This window comes from Lissotriton helveticus, chromosome 5_1 (genome assembly GCF_964261635.1).
Source record: "Lissotriton helveticus chromosome 5_1, aLisHel1.1, whole genome shotgun sequence".
Lineage (NCBI taxonomy): Eukaryota > Metazoa > Chordata > Amphibia > Caudata > Salamandridae > Lissotriton > Lissotriton helveticus.
Window position 1 is genome coordinate 1953608030 of NC_136065.1, and position 19377 is coordinate 1953627406.

The window sequence follows — 19377 nt, forward strand, 5'->3', positions numbered from 1 at the left end:
ACGGAGCAAGGGTGGCCTCATCTTTCCAGCAGAGAGGCCACACACTGAATGGACACGACCCCATCCTTCCAGCTATAGAGACCAAGGGCTAAATGTACACTGGATTCCTTGCAGTGCAAGTAATCCCTTCAGAGATTTATAGCAGCCTGCCCCTCGCTAGTGTTGAATAAAATGTCATCTTATTATTTTTTATTAGAATATTCGCCCATGAAATTGGTGCCTGCCTCGCGGGCGGGCTCAGGCGCAGTCACGGCCTCTGTTTATGCTCGGAGCTCCGACGGGCCTCTCTCTGCACGGGATCAGGTATGACTGCAGCTAATACGCTTTGGTCGCACCGACCTCGGCCCCCCCTGCCCCCCCTACCCCCCCCCGGCAGCCCGTCTGTGCACCGCATACGAGGACGGCGCGTGGACAGGGATCCCTGGCTAATTGAGGCAGAATTCCCCGGGAGTTGGCAGAGGCTGCGGTAATTTCAGTAGCAGATTGGGAGCACCGTTTCCTTCCGTCAGAGTCAGACCATCAGCCCACCAATGTAACATGCTCTTTTCATATAGCGCTTACTTCAATTGCTGTCTCACTTTGTAGCGCTGTGCATGTTATTGACTTGTATCTACAGCCTCACACAACTACACAATCTATAGACACGAGAATGATTTTAAATGCTTTTTAACATGCACGATTTCTTTACAAATTAAACTAAATGTATAGGCATTGAAAGAGCGACTAGCTTCTGCCAGAGATTCTAACCTGTGTGACCAGAACACTACACAGGCCTGGGCAGATGTTCAGTCTACTGAGCTACAGTCTCCAACTCCGATCTAATTTCCGAATCTCCCATTGGTGGACTTTCACCAGATAAATATCCTTGGACAGGACATATGCACCTGCCCTGTCCCATTGCGTCCGTGATGTAGCAAAAGTGCCCACCGCTGGTACAAATAAGGAACATTACCACACTACAGTGCTTGGGAAGTAAAACACAAGGTGGGTCCCTAACATTCTTGAAGCCACTACACCTGTTGCACTGTTTGTAGCTAGTGTCCAGCCCAGCACCATAGCCAGCAAGCAGCGAGAGGGACGCTTGAACTCAAGACCTGCATAACAATGCCCTTTCCTCGATTGTAGCGGCTGGAAACGTATTATTTTATACAACATCTATTCTTAAAAAATAAAAGGAGGGACGAAATAACGTGAGCTGCTCTTAATCGAACGCATCGTGCCCTATAATAATAAGTTCCTTCCCACGGCGAGGCACCAGCGTGGAAGAAGTCACAGAACAAGGCTTATCCCGAGCTTTTGCTTTTCAAGGCCCAGAGATTCTCTCTGATTTCAAAAAAGAGAGGGTACCCCACTTTCACCAGGGAACAGGGTAAGAAGACAGTTAGTCAAGGGGGGGATCCCTGGAGTCGAATAGTCTACTTCTCACACAGACCTTTCTTGTAATACAAGGAGAGGTCACAGTATATCATAGGTATTCAGACAAGCATAAGGATGGATTTCCACAAAGAAATAGTCTTGCTAAACAATCTAGATTTATTCAAATTGCATACAAATAGACAATAAAAACAAGATAAAATTCATCCAAAATAATTAAAAACCAAGATAACATATCCCGGTGGGTTAAGAATAATTATTAAACAATGTTACATCACCACAATATTATGATACACAATAAATGGAAAAGCAATCAAGATACACAATAAATGGAAAAGCAATCAAGATATATTCACAGTAAACAACAAACAAAGCAAATTTACAATAAACCCCTCATATCTAAGTGGCCCACTTAATATTTCTGCCACTATATTTGACAAGATCCAATGGCCATAGACGGTTTAAATACTCTCTAGCTTTAGTGGAGAGACCTAATGCCCATCTGAAGCTCAATCTGGCCCTGGTTGGATTCTTTTGGATCAAAACAGTGCGTCGACGCGTTTCGGTGCTTGTCACTTGATATCGTAGCACCTTCCTCAGGACTTCTTGTTTCTGGGGTTTCAGGGAACGGATGAATATACCGTATCTGTGAATATATTAGGAGACATATGCACTGTCAGATATTATGCATTAACGTCTATTGTCTGTTTTTGCTCAAATGGTTGAGCTCTTGTGGTTGGCGTATACCCACTCAGGCTTCACACTATTGGTTCTTGCTGCTGTTATTCTTTCAACCATATGCAGTTCCTAGTGACCGTACATTTACTTCTCTCGTACATATCATTACACAGTGATGTTTGCATTAGTTCAAAAGCCTCTGATTTGGCCTCTTAGCTCCTTAGCATACATTTACTTCACATATACTATACAGGCCCTACAAGTCTTATTCCTTGTGGAAGACCAATTGGGAAGAAGGAACTAATAAACCCATGGACCAAAGAGAGAAGAAAAGTATAGATTCTCACCCTTGGGGCCGTATTGTGGGCGCTCAAAAAATGGGGTCTCCTTAAGGTCTCCCTCTTTTGGTGCTACACATATAGTCCTTGGTGCCCTTCTGTTAATGAAAAATAGAGCTTTTCTTAGGTTTTAAATAGAAATTCCCCTCGTTTGTACGCTTGGGGATAGTTATTTATTTTTCTATTTACCTCTCTCTTGTAACCAAAAGCTCCTTTTGATGGGGTTCCTTGGTTGTTTAGTTGTCAGGCAACTGCCCACTTGTAGTGTATCTGTGATGGTAAAATATACAGTAATTTTTCACTAAACTATTTTATATACTCTATTTTTACATTCCCATCCTTATTTTTAGAAGTAAACTCTTACCTCAGATATTTTTAAAACTTGTTTAGAACGGGCATATGTAGTCATTCGTCTGCTGCTGAACTGGATATGTTCTGTTGAGTGAACATAGGAATAACATCGTCACATTTCTCTTCTGTTCTATGCAAGAATGTACTGTTAACTCTATTGAGGCATGTATGGTGTATCTGGTATTTTGCTTTTCTTAAATTCTCTTATTTGTTTAAGTGCCTGATACATTAAGCCAACCGCGAATGTAGCGGGATGCCACACGGACAGATCCTCCCATAGAAAAACGGGGAAATTATATCATTTAAAGATGGCGCCTAGGCTCACGGCGGGTCCGACGGCGCGCACACAGCGATTCGCACATGACAGGTGTAGGGAATTAGTCAATTAAAGTGAGTTATAAAACTCCCGCGAAACCAACACACTCCAGACGAGTGCAGGAACGAGGCAGAAGCGATCGATCAGCTACATAACGGTGAGTGTAGATCTTATCCCCGGGTCCCTGTCCCTGCCCCCTCCCTGTTTCCCAGGCAGAAGGGGAACCGCTTTTCCGTAAAAGCTGAGAGCATAGCACGGGAGACCCTTAGTTTTAGGCAGACAGGAGGCACTTTGTCACTACAAAGCCCACACCTCATACTGGAAGAGCAATACGTAACCAGGGCGGGGGCGGTGAAAATAGATTACCTGCATATGACTATGTTTGTAGTTGAAGGATGGGACCGGTAGGTCATATACAAGTAATTGCATATTGCAGGCACTAAACCGGCATAGCTAACACTGTGGGCACCAAGCAGGAGACATAAGTAATACTGAGCGCAGGCACTTAAACAAATAAGAGAATTTAAGAAAAGCAAAATACCAGATACACCATACATGCCTCAATAGAGTTAACAGTACATTCTTGCATAGAACAGAAGAGAAATGTGACGATGTTATTCCTATGTTCACTCAACAGAACATATCCAGTTCAGCAGCAGACGAATGACTACATATGCCCGTTCTAAACAAGTTTTAAAAATATCTGAGGTAAGAGTTTACTTCTAAAAATAAGGATGGGAATGTAAAAATAGAGTATATAAAATAGTTTAGTGAAAAATTACTGTATATTTTACCATCACAGATACACTACAAGTGGGCAGTTGCCTGACAACTAAACAACCAAGGAACCCCATCAAAAGGAGCTTTTGGTTACAAGAGAGAGGTAAATAGAAAAATAAATAACTATCCCCAAGCGTACAAACGAGGGGAATTTCTATTTAAAACCTAAGAAAAGCTCTATTTTTCATTAACAGAAGGGCACCAAGGACTATATGTGTAGCACCAAAAGAGGGAGACCTTAAGGAGACCCCATTTTTTGAGCGCCCACAATACGGCCCCAAGGGTGAGAATCTATACTTTTCTTCTCTCTTTGGTCCATGGGTTTATTAGTTCCTTCTTCCCAATTGGTCTTCCACAAGGAATAAGACTTGTAGGGCCTGTATAGTATATGTGAAGTAAATGTATGCTAAGGAGCTAAGAGGCCAAATCAGAGGCTTTTGAACTAATGCAAACATCACTGTGTAATGATATGTACGAGAGAAGTAAATGTACGGTCACTAGGAACTGCATATGGTTGAAAGAATAACAGCAGCAAGAACCAATAGTGTGAAGCCTGAGTGGGTATACGCCAACCACAAGAGCTCAACCATTTGAGCAAAAACAGACAATAGACGTTAATGCATAATATCTGACAGTGCATATGTCTCCTAATATATTCACAGATACGGTATATTCATCCGTTCCCTGAAACCCCAGAAACAAGAAGTCCTGAGGAAGGTGCTACGATATCAAGTGACAAGCACCGAAACGCGTCGACGCACTGTTTTGATCCAAAAGAATCCAACCAGGGCCAGATTGAGCTTCAGATGGGCATTAGGTCTCTCCACTAAAGCTAGAGAGTATTTAAACCGTCTATGGCCATTGGATCTTGTCAAATATAGTGGCAGAAATATTAAGTGGGCCACTTAGATATGAGGGGTTTATTGTAAATTTGCTTTGTTTGTTGTTTACTGTGAATATATCTTGATTGCTTTTCCATTTATTGTGTATCTTGATTGCTTTTCCATTTATTGTGTATCATAATATTGTGGTGATGTAACATTGTTTAATAATTATTCTTAACCCACCGGGATATGTTATCTTGGTTTTTAATTATTTTGGATGAATTTTATCTTGTTTTTATTGTCTATTTGTATGCAATTTGAATAAATCTAGATTGTTTAGCAAGACTATTTCTTTGTGGAAATCCATCCTTATGCTTGTCTGAATACCTATGATATACTGTGACCTCTCCTTGTATTACAAGAAAGGTCTGTGTGAGAAGTAGACTATTCGACTCCAGGGATCCCCCCCTTGACTAACCAGAGATTCTCTCTGCCTCGCTCGCCCCCACCCAACCGGCTCGTCGGTTGTCTGCATGTAATCTCCCTTTCCCTATGTCCCCGGACCACCCACCGAGGTCCCCAGCAACCCGGACACACTGCTGGCAACACAACTGACCTGCTTCTGGGAGCGCGCTTGTGCCCGCCGCTGCAAGAGAAACAAGCATTGGCCGCACGGCAGTAAAGCGCGGCCGTGAAAGGATCGTCTGCATTTAAAAAGAAGCTATAAAAAGAAGCATTACCCCTTCCTCCGCCTCAGTTGCTGCTCGTTGTGGTCCCTCCGCCGCTCGTCCACATTCGCCGCTGCCCTGCTCCTCTTCACACCGGGTCTCTGAGGTAAAAACGAAACCGACGAAACCGAAACTTAAGAAGCTCACGCAGCTCATGCGCGCGACCAAATCCTAAGGCGTCGTAATCCGATTCTGCCATGCTGTTCCAATGCTGCGCGTGGTGCGCGTGGCCAGCTCCTGTCTCCAGTCCTTGTCGGCTGAAGTCGGCTGAAATGACAACTATAGTGCTCTCAGCGAGAGCGCGCTTTCGCGCGCTTTTCGCAGCGAGCCCTAAAAACTAGACTAGACAAAAAACTGGGAGGCCTAAATGTAGCAGACTTCAAAACCTTCCAAACTGCATTTCTGGGGGGCGTGGTCTGGCCACGCAGGACAATGGCCGCCTGTTAGAGGAGCTCCGCCGAGGGACGGACCCCTGACAAGCTTCCCTGGCTCACCTGTATACGAGGGTCGTCTATTTGATGCTTCAAGGACGCCGGAAACCATGAGGAACGTAGCGGTGGTCTTCATTTGTGGCTGACGGCGCTTGCTCCTGTTCCCCGGCATGTCGATGTGAGAGCCGGCTCCTTAGTCGCACGACTTGGCGTTCGCGCGCATTCGAAGCCGCGCCTCTCCTCAGCATAGGCGGCGCCCTCGCTAATACAGGGCCGCGCCTCTAAGGAATTTAGGCCGCACCTCCTCAGACGGTGAGCGTATTCCATCGCGGCTGAGGAATGCTCTTCCCCTGACATTGCGCGCTCCTATTATTAGTATTCGGCGCCCTCTCCAGCTGCATTTAGGAACAGTTTTTCCTTCGTGTCTTTTCAAATGGAATGATTTATTTATACTTCTGTTTGCAATTGCGTGCATCTTTATTACATGGCGCCCACCTTTAAGACATTTACCAGGGGATTTCTATGAAGCATAGTAACAGAGTCCTTTGAAAAATTGAAACTTTATACGACATCTTTCACAGCATGGAGGTCATTTGAGGTATTTTCCACAGGGGAAATTTTGTTTTGCCTCATTTTTACTCACATGAACTTTAAATACTTAACTGTGCTACCTCCTAAGTTAGCTGGTGAATTTCCTTAACCCTCTAATTGAATTTACACGTTGTCTTTTTGCTATTCCAAGAGCAGTTTTATACTATGTACCATTGGGAAACTGTATTTCATGCCAATGTTCATGTTTTATGATACCTGCCTTCCTGTGCGCAAATTGGGCTTTTACTTTCATGTACTGCCTTATTTTCTCAAGATGCACAGACCCTAATGCTCTCTTACGATTTAATCTTATAATATTGCTGGTCTATTGTCACTCTCCTCCACTGCACTTGCATGCTTTGTTTCTGTGGTAGTTTTGGTACGCACAATTTATTACTACAGTATTGCATTGGATATGTGAACAGATATTTGTGTATGTGACAATTTTGTATTGTTTTTCCATCTTCAAACATTAATTGTATGCTTGATACATTTTTGCTTTCATCATTACTTCCCATTACAATACTTTATCAATTCGCTATTGCAGACCACCACTACAACATTGCATTACAATGTCTAGCAATAGAAATAGTGGTCGTGGCCCTAAGCAGACGCTTTTCTCTGATGCAGTAAAACAACCCTCAACTCCAACAACTAAAGGCAATGGCTCTGCGTCGCCCCCTTCATCGCAAATTACACCACTCCAGAATGACAAGTCCTTATCAGATACTATGCAACGTATTTTGCAAGAGCTTTCTGGGGTTAACCGACGACTGGAGGGTCTGGATATCACCATGACCTCATTGAATGCAGAAACCAAGTCTATTAGGGCAGAGCTTACTACTTTTCATACACGGATTGATGCCATTGACTCTAAAATAACGGATATGGAAAATCGACTGGATTCTGTTCAGGGCTCAGATCAAGATTTACTCTTTTTACACAGTAAGATTATCGATTTGGAAGATCGCAGTCGTAGAGATAATATCCGTTTCTTTGGATTTCCGGAGAATATTAAAAAGCAGGATATGAAGTCCTTTCTCTGTGATGTCTTGCCCACCTTAACTGGTATTTCTTTTGCTCCTTCTCTTGAGATCCAACGACCTCATAGACTGGGTCCCCCACGCTCTGGTGCCTCTGCACGACCCAGACCAATTATTGCATGTTTCCTTCGGCATGAACACACCCGACAGATCTTATCACTGGCTCGTTCACGTGGCTCATTTCTATTTCAAGGTCATACCATTCATATGGCTGCTGACTTCTCCAAGGAAACAAATGAACGGCGGAAGGCGTTTCTTTCCCTACGACCCCAACTCCGTCAAATGGACATTAAATATGGATTATTTGAGCCTGCACGTTTTCGCATTACTAGAAATGGCGATTCTAAAGACTTCTACGATCCTGCACTTCTCCAACAATTTCTGGATGATATTAAGTCCAATGATATGGAAACTCAATCTCCATCCTCTGCTCAATTTCCTTCCTCTAAGACCTCATCTACAAATGTGCCAATGCCTCATTCCAACTCTTGTATTGACTCCAGGCAGCGTGGCAGGGACAGTACTCGTCTGCCTCGTTCTCAGGAAGATAGGGATTCAGCTTTACATTCTGTCTCTTCTCTCACTAATACGCAGCAAAGAGACAAGTCTAGATCACCTCTTAAGACCTCTGCTGATGCTAACTGAATCCCCCCTCTTTTTTGTACTCTAATATTTCTTTTTCTTATCTTATCAACTTATAGCAGTTCTTACTGTTGAGGATGCTTTTACTGTTTAGGATGCTTTTACTGTTTAAATTTGTTAGTTGAGATTTAATGCATTGCATAATCTAGTTATTCCTATTTCATGTTTTATATTGTGTTCTCCGCCTTCCTGTTCCTCTATATTTTCTACTATTTATTTTCTTTTTCTCATTCTAAAGTTTATAGCAATTCTTCATGTTGGTAATGTACCAGATGTACCAGATGTGTCAGCTAAGATCCCAGTGTGCTGTGTAACATGGTTACTTCTACTATATGTTTACCATAGTGCTCTTTGCCTCACTGTTATTTTATGTGTTCTTTTTGTGTATTACTTCCAGTTCTGACAATATTTATTCGTTTTCAGATTCTGTTTGTTATATACTATTCCATGGGGAATTGTTCTCCTTCTTCATTCCCCTTCCTCTGATAAGGTTCTTGTTGTTATGTTTGTCACTATATGTTTCATTCATTAGCTATTCTGTTCCTGCTTGGTATTTATTTCGTTTTATTGTTTAATATGTTTAGATTGAGTTTTGTTGTTTTCTCTTCTTTCTCCTCTTTCTCTCTGTTACTCATCCTTTTCATTATGGTGTTGTTACTGTTGTTAAGTTTGATATTATATACTTCCTTTCATCGCTATTCTGATTTTGTATGGAATTTCATATTTACTTAACTCTATATTCCATACCTTTTCTATTGTGTAACATGCTCTTATCGTATGTTTCTCAGTTTAAGAAGTTTTTATTGCTCTTTCTACTTTTCTCACTACATTTCATGACAATTTACTATGGAAGGGGGATTTTACAGTTTACAGTTTTACAATGCTACAATTGTGCAATCTTGATGTTGTCATTTGATCCCATTGAGACTCACATATTTTATGTTATCATTTGTCTCCTAGATCCCCATTCTTCTTTACTCGAAGGGGGTCCGGTCTCCCTTGGCGCTGCTCTAAGTGCGCCCAGACCCGTAGTTAACAGTTTAGGTTGCTTTTCTTCCTTATTGATTTTTCTTTTCCCTTCTCCTCTTCCCTCTTTCTCTCTTCTTCCCCCCCCCTTTTTCTTTTTTTTTCTTCTCTCTTTAATTTTCTTTATGTTTGGTTTCCCAGAGTAGCATTTCTATTCTTTACTGCCTCTGCTTCTCCTCACTTCTTGTTCTCTTACTTCTCCTATCATGCCATCTACTCATCCATTGTCTGTGATCTCTTGGAATGTTCATGGCCTTACCCATTACATCAAACGTAAGAAAGTTCTTTCCTATTTGCATTCCAAGCATGTGGACGTTGCTCTTTTGCAGGAGACTCATTTGGACGATATTGAGTCTAGTAAACTCAGCAGGGATTGGGTCGGTAAAGTTATACACAGTTCAGTCTCTAAAACTGATCCCACCAATCCTAACCCTACTCGCAAATGCGGGGTAGCCATCCTCTTTCGGAAATCACTCCCTTTCACAATTGTAAAATCGTGGTCTGACCCGGATGGTCGGTATTTGTTTGTTAAATTGAAGCTCGGTAACTCCTTCATTTGTTTGGGATCCGTGTATGCTCCGCTAGGTTCCAAAAAGCAATTTTTCCTTCGGCTTAATCGTCTTCTTACAGAAATAAATGCCTCTCAATTTCTTATTGGTGGCGACTGGAATATGGCACTGGATCCTGCTCTAGATAGAACGGGTTACATTGACACTATCAACGCTTCGGATAGAGCTATCTTCTGTGATATTCTTGAAGACACTTGTCTTGTTGATCATTGGAGACTAAGCCATCCACAAGATAAGAGTACACTTTTTTCTCCTCTTCTCACGGCACGTTTTCCCGCCTCGACTATTTTCTTCTTTCGCAACATTCAGTCCGATTGGTTACTGACTCCAAGATTTTAGAAGCGGCTATATCTGACCACTCCCCTGTTCTTTTATCTCTTGACTTGGGTCCTATGAGTCCGGGGCGCAAATCATGGCGCTTGAATATCAACAAATATAAAGCACCAGCGGGTAAACTTCTTTTACAGCCCCATTTACGTGATTATCTTCTCAATAATAAATATTCAGTCTCTTCTAAAAGAATGCTCTGGGCAGCTGCTAAGGCAACCATCAGGGGTCAACCTATGCGGGATGCTGCCCTTCACAATAAACAGAATACTACTAAACAATTTGATCAAGAAAAAGATATCCGCCGACTCTCTCAACTATATATCTCGACACCAACTCTTCAAAACCGTAAATTATTGGAACAAGCACGTATGTCCCTCAATACTCTTTTTACTTCTAAGGCGGAATATGCTTTACAAAAGATGAAAGGTCGTCACTATGAACAGGGGGAGAAGGCTGGTCGGTTATTGGCTGCACAGTTGCGTCAAAGAGAGGCCTCTATGGCGATTCCAGCGATTAAATCAAGTCATGGCGCTATTCTTACTCGACCACAAGAGATAGTTGAGGAATTTGCCTCATTTTATAAATCTCTTTACTCCCCAAGTACTCAGATAGATAAGTTAGCGATGTTTACATTTTTAGATAATGTACAGCTTCCGCAGCTCTCCGATGATGGTAGGGGTCTTCTGGAGGGACCTATCACGTTGGATGAAATTACCTCTGCTGTGTCTGCCTTACCGTACCTTAAAGCTCCGGGGGATGATGGTTTTCCCCCTGAATTCTTTAAATGGACTGGTCAAAGTATAATTGATCTCCTTCATGAAGCCTTTGGGGAAGCCGTGGAGAACTCTTCTCTTGGTGCTATCTCTAACAAAGCCATCATAGCGGTTTTGCCCAAACCTGGCAAGGATCCTCTATTGTGTGGTAGCTATCGCCCTATATCTCTTTTAAATTCTGATGTAAAGATTCTTGCTAGCATTCTAGCATCACGACTTCGCAAGGTTCTACCTTCTCTGATCAATAATTCCCAAGTAGGTTTTGTTCCTGGCCGTTCCTCTCGAATCACTTACGTACTCTCTCGCATGCCCTTTGGTCAGCTAAGCATTTTAATGATGATGCCGTACTTCTCTCTTTGGATGCTGAAAAAGCATTTGACCGCATCGAATGGGAATACCTTTTTACCGTTATGCAAAGATTTGGGTTAGGGGATCAGTTCATAGCTAAGGTACGTCTCCTTTATGACAGCCCATCTGCCCAAGTTAACTACGGTGGTTTTCTTTCTACCCCATTTCCTATCCGACGGGGTACCAGTCAGGGTTGTCCACTTTCCCCTCTTCTTTTCCTTTTGGCAAAGGAACCTTTGGCTGCTGCAATTCGTCAGTCGGCTGATGTGGTGGGCGTTCCTCTTCCAATTGGTCACTCTCAAATATACTTATATGCGGATGATATTCTACTCACTCTTACTAATCTTCCACAATCTCTCCCCGCTCTCCTTCACATCATTAATGATTTCTCTTCTTTTTCCGGATATAAGATTAACTGGGATAAGAGTGAAGCATTGCCTATGTCCATTGGTACTACAAAAGATGCAATTTCTGGTTTTCCATTCCATTGGCAACATTCTCGACTTAAATACTTAGGGATTCTTCTTAACAGGGGTTTGGATAATGTTGTCACGGACAATTTAACTCCTTTAATTGCGCAAATGCAAAGAGATTTCGATAAATGGCAAGCCCTAGGTTTATCCCTTTGGGGACGGGTTCAGGCGATTAAGATGGTTACCCTTCCACGCTTTCTTTATGTCTTGGGTATGCTTCCTTTGACCATTCCTCTGACTACTCTCGGTCCATCGATGAAAAATTAAACTTTTTATATGGGGTACAGCTAAACCGCGTCTCACCCTCGCAAAATTGAAATCCCACCAATTACATGGTGGCTTGGGTCTTCCCTCTATCGAGCATTACTCTCTTGCTCTTCATCTTTCCCATCTTTCTTTCTTTTTACCTAAGTCTAAAGACATTCCCCAATGGGTTCCATTGGAACGCCACCTATTGGCTTCTGGTCCTGGTTTGTCTCTTTTATACGGTAAGGGTTCCAGTTCTCTTGACCCCAAGAACCCTATATTATCTGCTATGTATAAATCTTGGCAAAGAAGTCATCGTATCCTGAAATTTAACCCACGGCTTCATTTTAATGCTCTTATATGGTCTAACTCGGCTATCCGGGTTCGTGGCCGTACTGTGTCCTGGCCTTTGTGGCGGGAGGCTGGTATTCATTCTCTGGAACAATTGTTTCATGGTGATACTTTTAAATCCTTTCCCCAACTTAGTGAGGAATTCCACTTGCCGCCCTCACAATCCAGTGCATTTTCCCACCTTCAACAAGCTATAGCCAAACATTTGGGTTCCTTACCAGAGTTGTTGCCCACTTCTCCTATCCTATCCTATCTAAATTTATGGGGAACTTTTAAGGGTGTCACCTCTGGTCTCTATAAGACTTTCTTACATCCTCTATTTTCGCAACCCCTTTCGAAAGCTCTTCAATTGAAATGGCAATCACGCCTTTCTGTGGCATGTTCAGATGCTCAATGGGATTTCATCTTGGAAGGTTTGCATAAGGGTGTTCGAGAAGCTCGCCTTAAATTCTGTATTTTTAAAATTATCCACGAATGGCACTGGTCCCCGGTCAAATTACATTGTGCTAAATTAATCTCTCATTCTTTATGCTGGAGATGTTCTGCCCCCGGTTGTGATATAACACACATTATTTGTGAATGCTCTTGTACTAGATCATTTTAGCTTTTTGTACGAAGCACCCTGGCTTCTTCTATGTCATTGCCCTTACCTTTTACCTCTGCTAATATAATATTGCATGATTTTCGTGGCTTACCAAAGTTTACTAAACCACAAATTCGTCTCCTTCATACTGCTTTGGCTACGGCAAAAATTTGTATCTTGCATCATTGGAAGTCCTCTTCATCTCCCTCTCAGGAGGAATGGATAGTGGCAATGATACAAACAGCTTCTTTTGAACGTATAATCTATAATCTGCAGGATCAAGCTTCCATTTTTCTTCAGGTTTGGTCTCCATTCCTGGATACCACAGTGGATGATAACTATGTCTCTAACTCTTCCCCTTCTGCGTCTGTTCTTCCTTCTTAATTTTACTCTTTTCTTTTCATGCTTCTTTTCTCTTTCTACGATTATTCTTAACCTGTTTGCTTTCATTTCCTTTCACAATCAGTCTTGTTACTCTGGGGTTCTTTTCTTTTTCCTAGTCCCCCCTTCTTTCTTTCTTTTCTTTCTCTTCTCTTATCTTTTTCCTATGCATTTTGGAAGATTTGTTGTTACATTTTGCCTCAATTGTTATATTTTATGGATCATTTCCCAACTTATGTCATGTTTTATTCTTCCCTCTGTATGTATATTTACATTTATACATTCTCAAAATGTTCTAATAAAAAATGTCAACACAAACTGCATTTCTAGCAAAACAGGGGGCCTACTTGCAATTGAGTGAGCCATCCTGAATAACCTAGAACCAATAGTACTCCTCACAGCCAATAAACACATACAAGCCTCCAACCCAATACTCAAAAACACCAAAAATGCCCTGCTTAAAATAGATCAAAAATGGAGCACAGTGTAAAAAACTCAAAATGGGAATCGCTGTCGGCAAACACCAAGGATAAGTACAGAGGGAAACCCCTCTCCATAGACACTTGGAAGTGGCTAGGAATCTCCTACCCAGCGGAGCTGGAAGAAGGGGAAAGCCCCACCACCTTCACCACGTTAAAAATGAAGTATAAACTACCAGACATAGAACTTTACAACTCCCTAAAAATTAGAAAAACCCTGACAAAAGCGAAATTAGCAAAGCACAAGCCATCAATCATTGAATACATGACGAATCTCAACAGAATAGGCAATCAGGTATCACATCTCTACAACCTATTACGCCCCAGCACCGCCAAAATTAATGATAAAGCAGCCACACACTGGGAAAAACAACTTGACACCACACTCAGCGAGAGAGAACTCTATCTCCTCAGGGCATCACAAAACAAAATCTCCCCAGTATTAGCACAGACAAAATCCTGGCTACTACACAAGACTTACTGGACCCGGGTTTACCTGGCGGCGCTGGGCCTTAGGGAAAATGAACTGTGCTGGAACTGCGACAAAGAAAAGAAGGACCTAGCACACCTTATCTATTACTGTCCCAAAGTTAAAAGATTCTGGGAGAAAATATTCACCTTCTTAAATAAAGCATTGGGGTGCACACTAAAACCAGATTTCTCTACCCTTACCACCGCGTTCATGACGACAGAGCTAGACTCACAACACAACAGAGACCTATTAGATCTCCTACTGACAGCTGCAGTGAAAATAGTACTCACCAAATGGAAAGATACAGCCAAGGCAACTTTCACGGGGTGGCTCAACCGGGTGACGTACCTCAGAGGCGCTGACAACACTGCCCTGCGGAACTCACCATGGAGACAACCTCCAGGGGAATGTGGGCTCCTCTGGACAAGTTCCTGGACCCATACGATCCCCCGTGAGCAGACATAGAAAAGGGCCCAAAAGGCCTTAAGCCACACCCCCACAAGGTCAGAACACAAACACGAAGGAAGAAATCTTCTTATATACTATATCTTCTTTTCTCTCCCTTGTTCTCTATCCTTTCCCTTTTCACCCATTCTCATTCCCTTAGCAGGACAGTGGATAAGGGGACAGCCAAACATATATACTGTGTAACTGTATCCTCGACAATCACAGCCAGTTTGGGCTGCCACCCTGTAACGACAAAGCGTTGATGACTTATGTGTAAAAATCAATACAAATATGTTGAAATAAAAAAAATAACTGAAGAGACCGTAGCATAATTGCAAATTAGCTTATTCCCCAAGTCCAGGGCTGGGGCTACCCTGTATTTATTTAGGATCTGTTTTAGCACCTCTGGCAAAACAGCAATGGATGGTGTACCATGTGTAATGGTACAGACCGCAGCAAATACTGTGCCACAGGAACCATCCCTAAAGGTAGGCATATTATGAGAATTCTATGTTTATCTTGAAGTTCCATATGGGGAAATACTGCTTCAAGCATATTTGTTTACTTTCAATACAGAATGGAATTTCCTCCATTCTAGTGGTAACTTTTCCCATTAATGAATTAATAGTCACTACACTAACTGTCGGCAATGTACAATGCGGTTGTGCAACTTGAGTGATCCTCACTGGGTTTATTGTCATTGTTCGCATAATATTTTGTCATACATCTGTATAACCCAACTATACCTTTGTATAGTGTAAGTAGCTCTGGTGCTGTAACCGGCTGAGACTGGCTATGTTGGCTGTTGAGGAGACCCAGCCTATCATCATCTCTTGCATTTAGTAGGGCGCCTTGGAACCAATTTGTGTGTTCTGGAATGTTAATGATATTTCTAGTTCTTCATAAGCTGGGTAGTTGTTAGTAACTGCTGCTCTCGTATAATTGTGAAATTGTTTTCATTGCGCATTTGCTGCTGGAAATTTTACCCACGAATATGATACCTCTGTTCTGTATGCTTCGTGTGCCTCTACTACGAAGGTAACAGCCCCTCCTTCAGAGGTCATGCTAAAGCGGGGGCAGGCAAACAGGCCGGCCTCCGAAGACCGTAGTGACCTTCTAGGAGTGTAGGTTACTAAGCGATCTTTAATGTTTGATGGGGCTTGGCCATAAATGGCTTTGTGCGTGCTGCAAAGGCCCTTAAACCTGGTTCTCTGCCTGATCAGGAGCCAGTGTAGCTGGGGGAAGAGGGGAGTAGAGTGGACCCTCCTGGGCAGTCTAAAGATCAGCCTGGCAGCATCATTCATAATGACCTGTAATCTGGTAAGCAGCTTTTCTGGGAGGCCGAATGAACTACGGGAATTCCCTATTCCCGTAATCCAATCGTGAAACTATCATGGCCGATACTGCCATTCTACGTGTTGCAAAGGAGAGAAGGGGGGCAAGTTTCCGCAACTGTCTAAGCAGGCCATCACATGTTCCTACTATGGAAGAAACGTGCTGGGTCATAGACAGCTTGGCATGGATTTTGAACAGCCCCACCTGTATGGGCGAGTCCATGTTGTTGCAACATTTGTGTAACTACATGCCTGCAGTTTAGTTGTATGCTCTCTGGTGCTGCGTTATCCATTTTAAATTATGGAATTCAGAGAAGGTAACTATAGTGGGGTATCATTAGAAAGATTGAAGCTTGAACAACCTACAGACAAAAATAGGTGTTCCCTATTCTCTGAGGAGGATTTATCACCTAATACCACAGAAGTCTTTGGTTAACTGGAGAGTAGGGCCTTTGGGCACACTTAAGAAAACTACTCGGGAGACCTATTAAATAAGTACCCAAACTTGAACGTTGGTGGGGTCATGTCATCCTGGTTCTTACTATTTCAGAAAGACTGTACGTTTGGGCAACATAAGCATAAAAAATATGTGGGACTGAGTCTGCGCATACCATTGGAATATATTGACCTAATTCCTGGCTAGCTCACAGTGCACTATCTGGACCTCTACACCTTACAAGGTACCGGATGGCGTCTGCAACTTTAGAACAGGACGACCATGATTCCTCAAGGAAACAGACCCTACCCTTTCCTTAGTAACTCAGGCATGCCCAAAGGGATACACAAGAAGTACACAAATTGGCATTTCAACTATTTATTGAAGGAATCGTATTGAGTAAAATACGTGCGCTGCAATGATTAATAGAATGGAGAAAACCAATGATACCAGTGTTACAAGGATGGTGACCAAAATGAACAATTCAACCATTGTGCTTTTGCATTGGATTATTTATATGAATACATATAACTTTACTCCTACTTAGCGCTGCCTATCTTATAAAGTATAGAGTGTGCAGGTTTTTCAGAATAACTTAGAGTTAACTCCCCACTTACTAGCAGGTGTGCGTCATCTGGTAGACAGTTTTGGTGCAGAACAGACCACCGTTCTTCTCAGAACAGTAAAGGGATTTCGCTGGTTTAGAATTCCAGCATTAGGCTACCTTGACAACCCACTGAAATGCTCCTCTATCTACTCTAAACAAAGGCTTGGTCCAGCAGGTATAATTAACTGGACCCAGTTGTTCTGTGCCTGAGCTCTGGTCTGGCTGTCATTGTTGATTCTACCCACCCAGAGCTGTCGACGAACAGACAACAACATTTTGCACACTGTACCTAGACTTGTACAAAATGTTTCAAGGCAAGATAATGTGCCTACGAAGAAGTGTAAGTAAACCATTTTCTGAGAACATTATCCCATACAGGCGCGCAAGCAAATGTGTGTTAAAAGTCATCATGTAAATGCTAATTTTAAGCGTGAACATGCCAGGGGCCTATGTAACCTCACAACAACAGTTTAAGGAAAAGTTCCACAGCTGGATCAAATAAGTCTGGCAATAGCAGAAGGCAGGCCTTGAAAAAATCATAAAAACTTTACTAGACCTGTGTTGGACCCGGTCCTTTGGGCAGGTTCACCCCGAGACTTTTTGCTTTTTCCTAGCCTGTTTCTGGAACCTGGGTTGGTGATTTTAGGCCTCTGTGCACTTTTTCACTGTGGTACAGTGTAAAGTGCGTGTGCTCTCTGTGTATGTGTGGTGAGTTACCTGCCCTCCCATAGGAATGAATGGGGAATATGTATGCCCATGGTAGATTCCTGATGCGTGGGGAGTGCAGGGTCGAGTTTGATATGTGTCAACTCGTGAGAATGAGTGCTGCATAATGGTATATGCGGCATGGCTGTGTCTAGTCCAGAAGCGCCACTTTTAGAAGTTGGCATATTTGGGTAGTGAGTCTGCTGGCACGTGATTGGCTGGTGAGCCTGGCCCAGGAGTGCCTGGGCCTGCTTGTGGATTTACTGTCTGGTTTGAGTGGGACAGGGGCTGCAGGGCCCCCGGAGGGGGTCGGAGCCATCCCAAGGATGAAAGGCCACATCTGCTATCAGGGAAGCGGGAGGAGATGGTGCCGGGCTGTGTCTGCCTGCCCACCATGCTGGCTCTCCCTCCTGATGGCCCACTGTCACCTCTGACATGAGGCTGACAGGAGAGGGAAACCAGAAACACCCAGGGCTCAGGGCCTGCTTACACAAAGACTTCAAAGGGCTTCAAAGGCTTTTCTGTGTATAAGAAGGGGCTGTGTCCCCTTCCAAAATGTTCTTGTTTCTGACTTGAATCTGCCAGGGGCGTGCTGCTGCTTGGGTTCAGGGGAATCCCTGAGTCCTGCCCAGCCCCTGGACTCCTGATGGACTTTCCTGGACTCCTGGGGGACCCCTCTTCCCAGCATGGAGGAGCTGCATTTTCCTGTGGATAGCGCTGGAACTGTATTTCTAGCGCCTGGAGGCGCAGAGCTTCCTCCTGAGAGCCTGGGAGCGCTCTGCCTGCTGTTCTAGCGCTGGGAGCGCTGTGGATGGTGCTCTAGCGCTAAAGGGCGCTTTATGTTGGTTCTAGCGCTGTATTTGGATCCTGAGCGCTGATAGCGCTTTATTTGTACTTTTGGGCGCGTGGTTTTGCCCTTTAGCGCATGGAGAGCTTTAAATCTCCGTCGGCGCCGGGGAGCGCTCGAGCTGTGTTCGAAGCGCTTTGGCGCGCTTTGTCTCCCCCCAGCGCTGAGAGCGCTGTTTAAATGTTGGCCGTAAGAGAAAGCAGCCCCTGCCTGCCTGCCTAAGGAGAAGGGCCGCTGCGCTGCCCGCAGCGACCCGGAAGCGGTTGGCCGGCCGGCCAATTTCAGCGCGGCCGGCCGGAAGTGCCCGCCCCCGCAGCCCAGGGAAGAAGAAAGGAGAAGGGCGGGAGATGGCGGCCGTTCGCGGGGCTCCTCTCGGCTGAGGGAGCCCCGAGGAGACGAGGCGGCCGGTTGGCAGGGCTCCCGTGTGCCGAGGGAGCCCTGCAGAGAGGGAGAAGTCCGGCGCGGGAGTAGCGAGGCTCCCATGTGATCGGGAGAGCCCCGCCTTCACCCCCGCGAGAAGGGACTGCTGCCGGGAGCCTTGCTGGCTCCACCCTGAGTCCCGGTCCCGAGACGGGGGACCGGGTAAAGCGAGGAGAGACTGCGAGGAGCAGGAGCTCCGCAGATGCCGCCGAAGCCCGCCCCCGCCGCACAGAAGCCCCGGTGAGTGAAGGGCTGCGGGGGGGAAAGCTCCGTGTGGTGCCGGCCGAGGCACTGAGTGAAGGGCGGCCCCGAATGGCAGTGGGTCGCCCCACCGTGGTTGCAGAGCCCGCGAGGGGCTCCTGAGGGCCCGCACGGCTGTATGTTGGTGCCGCTTCAAGGCACTGAGAAAGGGCGGCCCCGAATGGCAGTGGGTCGCCCCACCGTGGGTGCAGAG

General features: G+C 44.3%; 1 long non-coding RNA gene across 6 annotated transcripts in view; it reads right to left on the reverse strand.

Moving 5' to 3' along the window:
- LOC144756087 (uncharacterized) overlaps nt 1-19377 on the reverse strand; it is a 1092383-nt gene that overhangs the window by 1021656 nt on the left and 51350 nt on the right. The gene's annotated exons all lie outside the window — the stretch shown is intronic.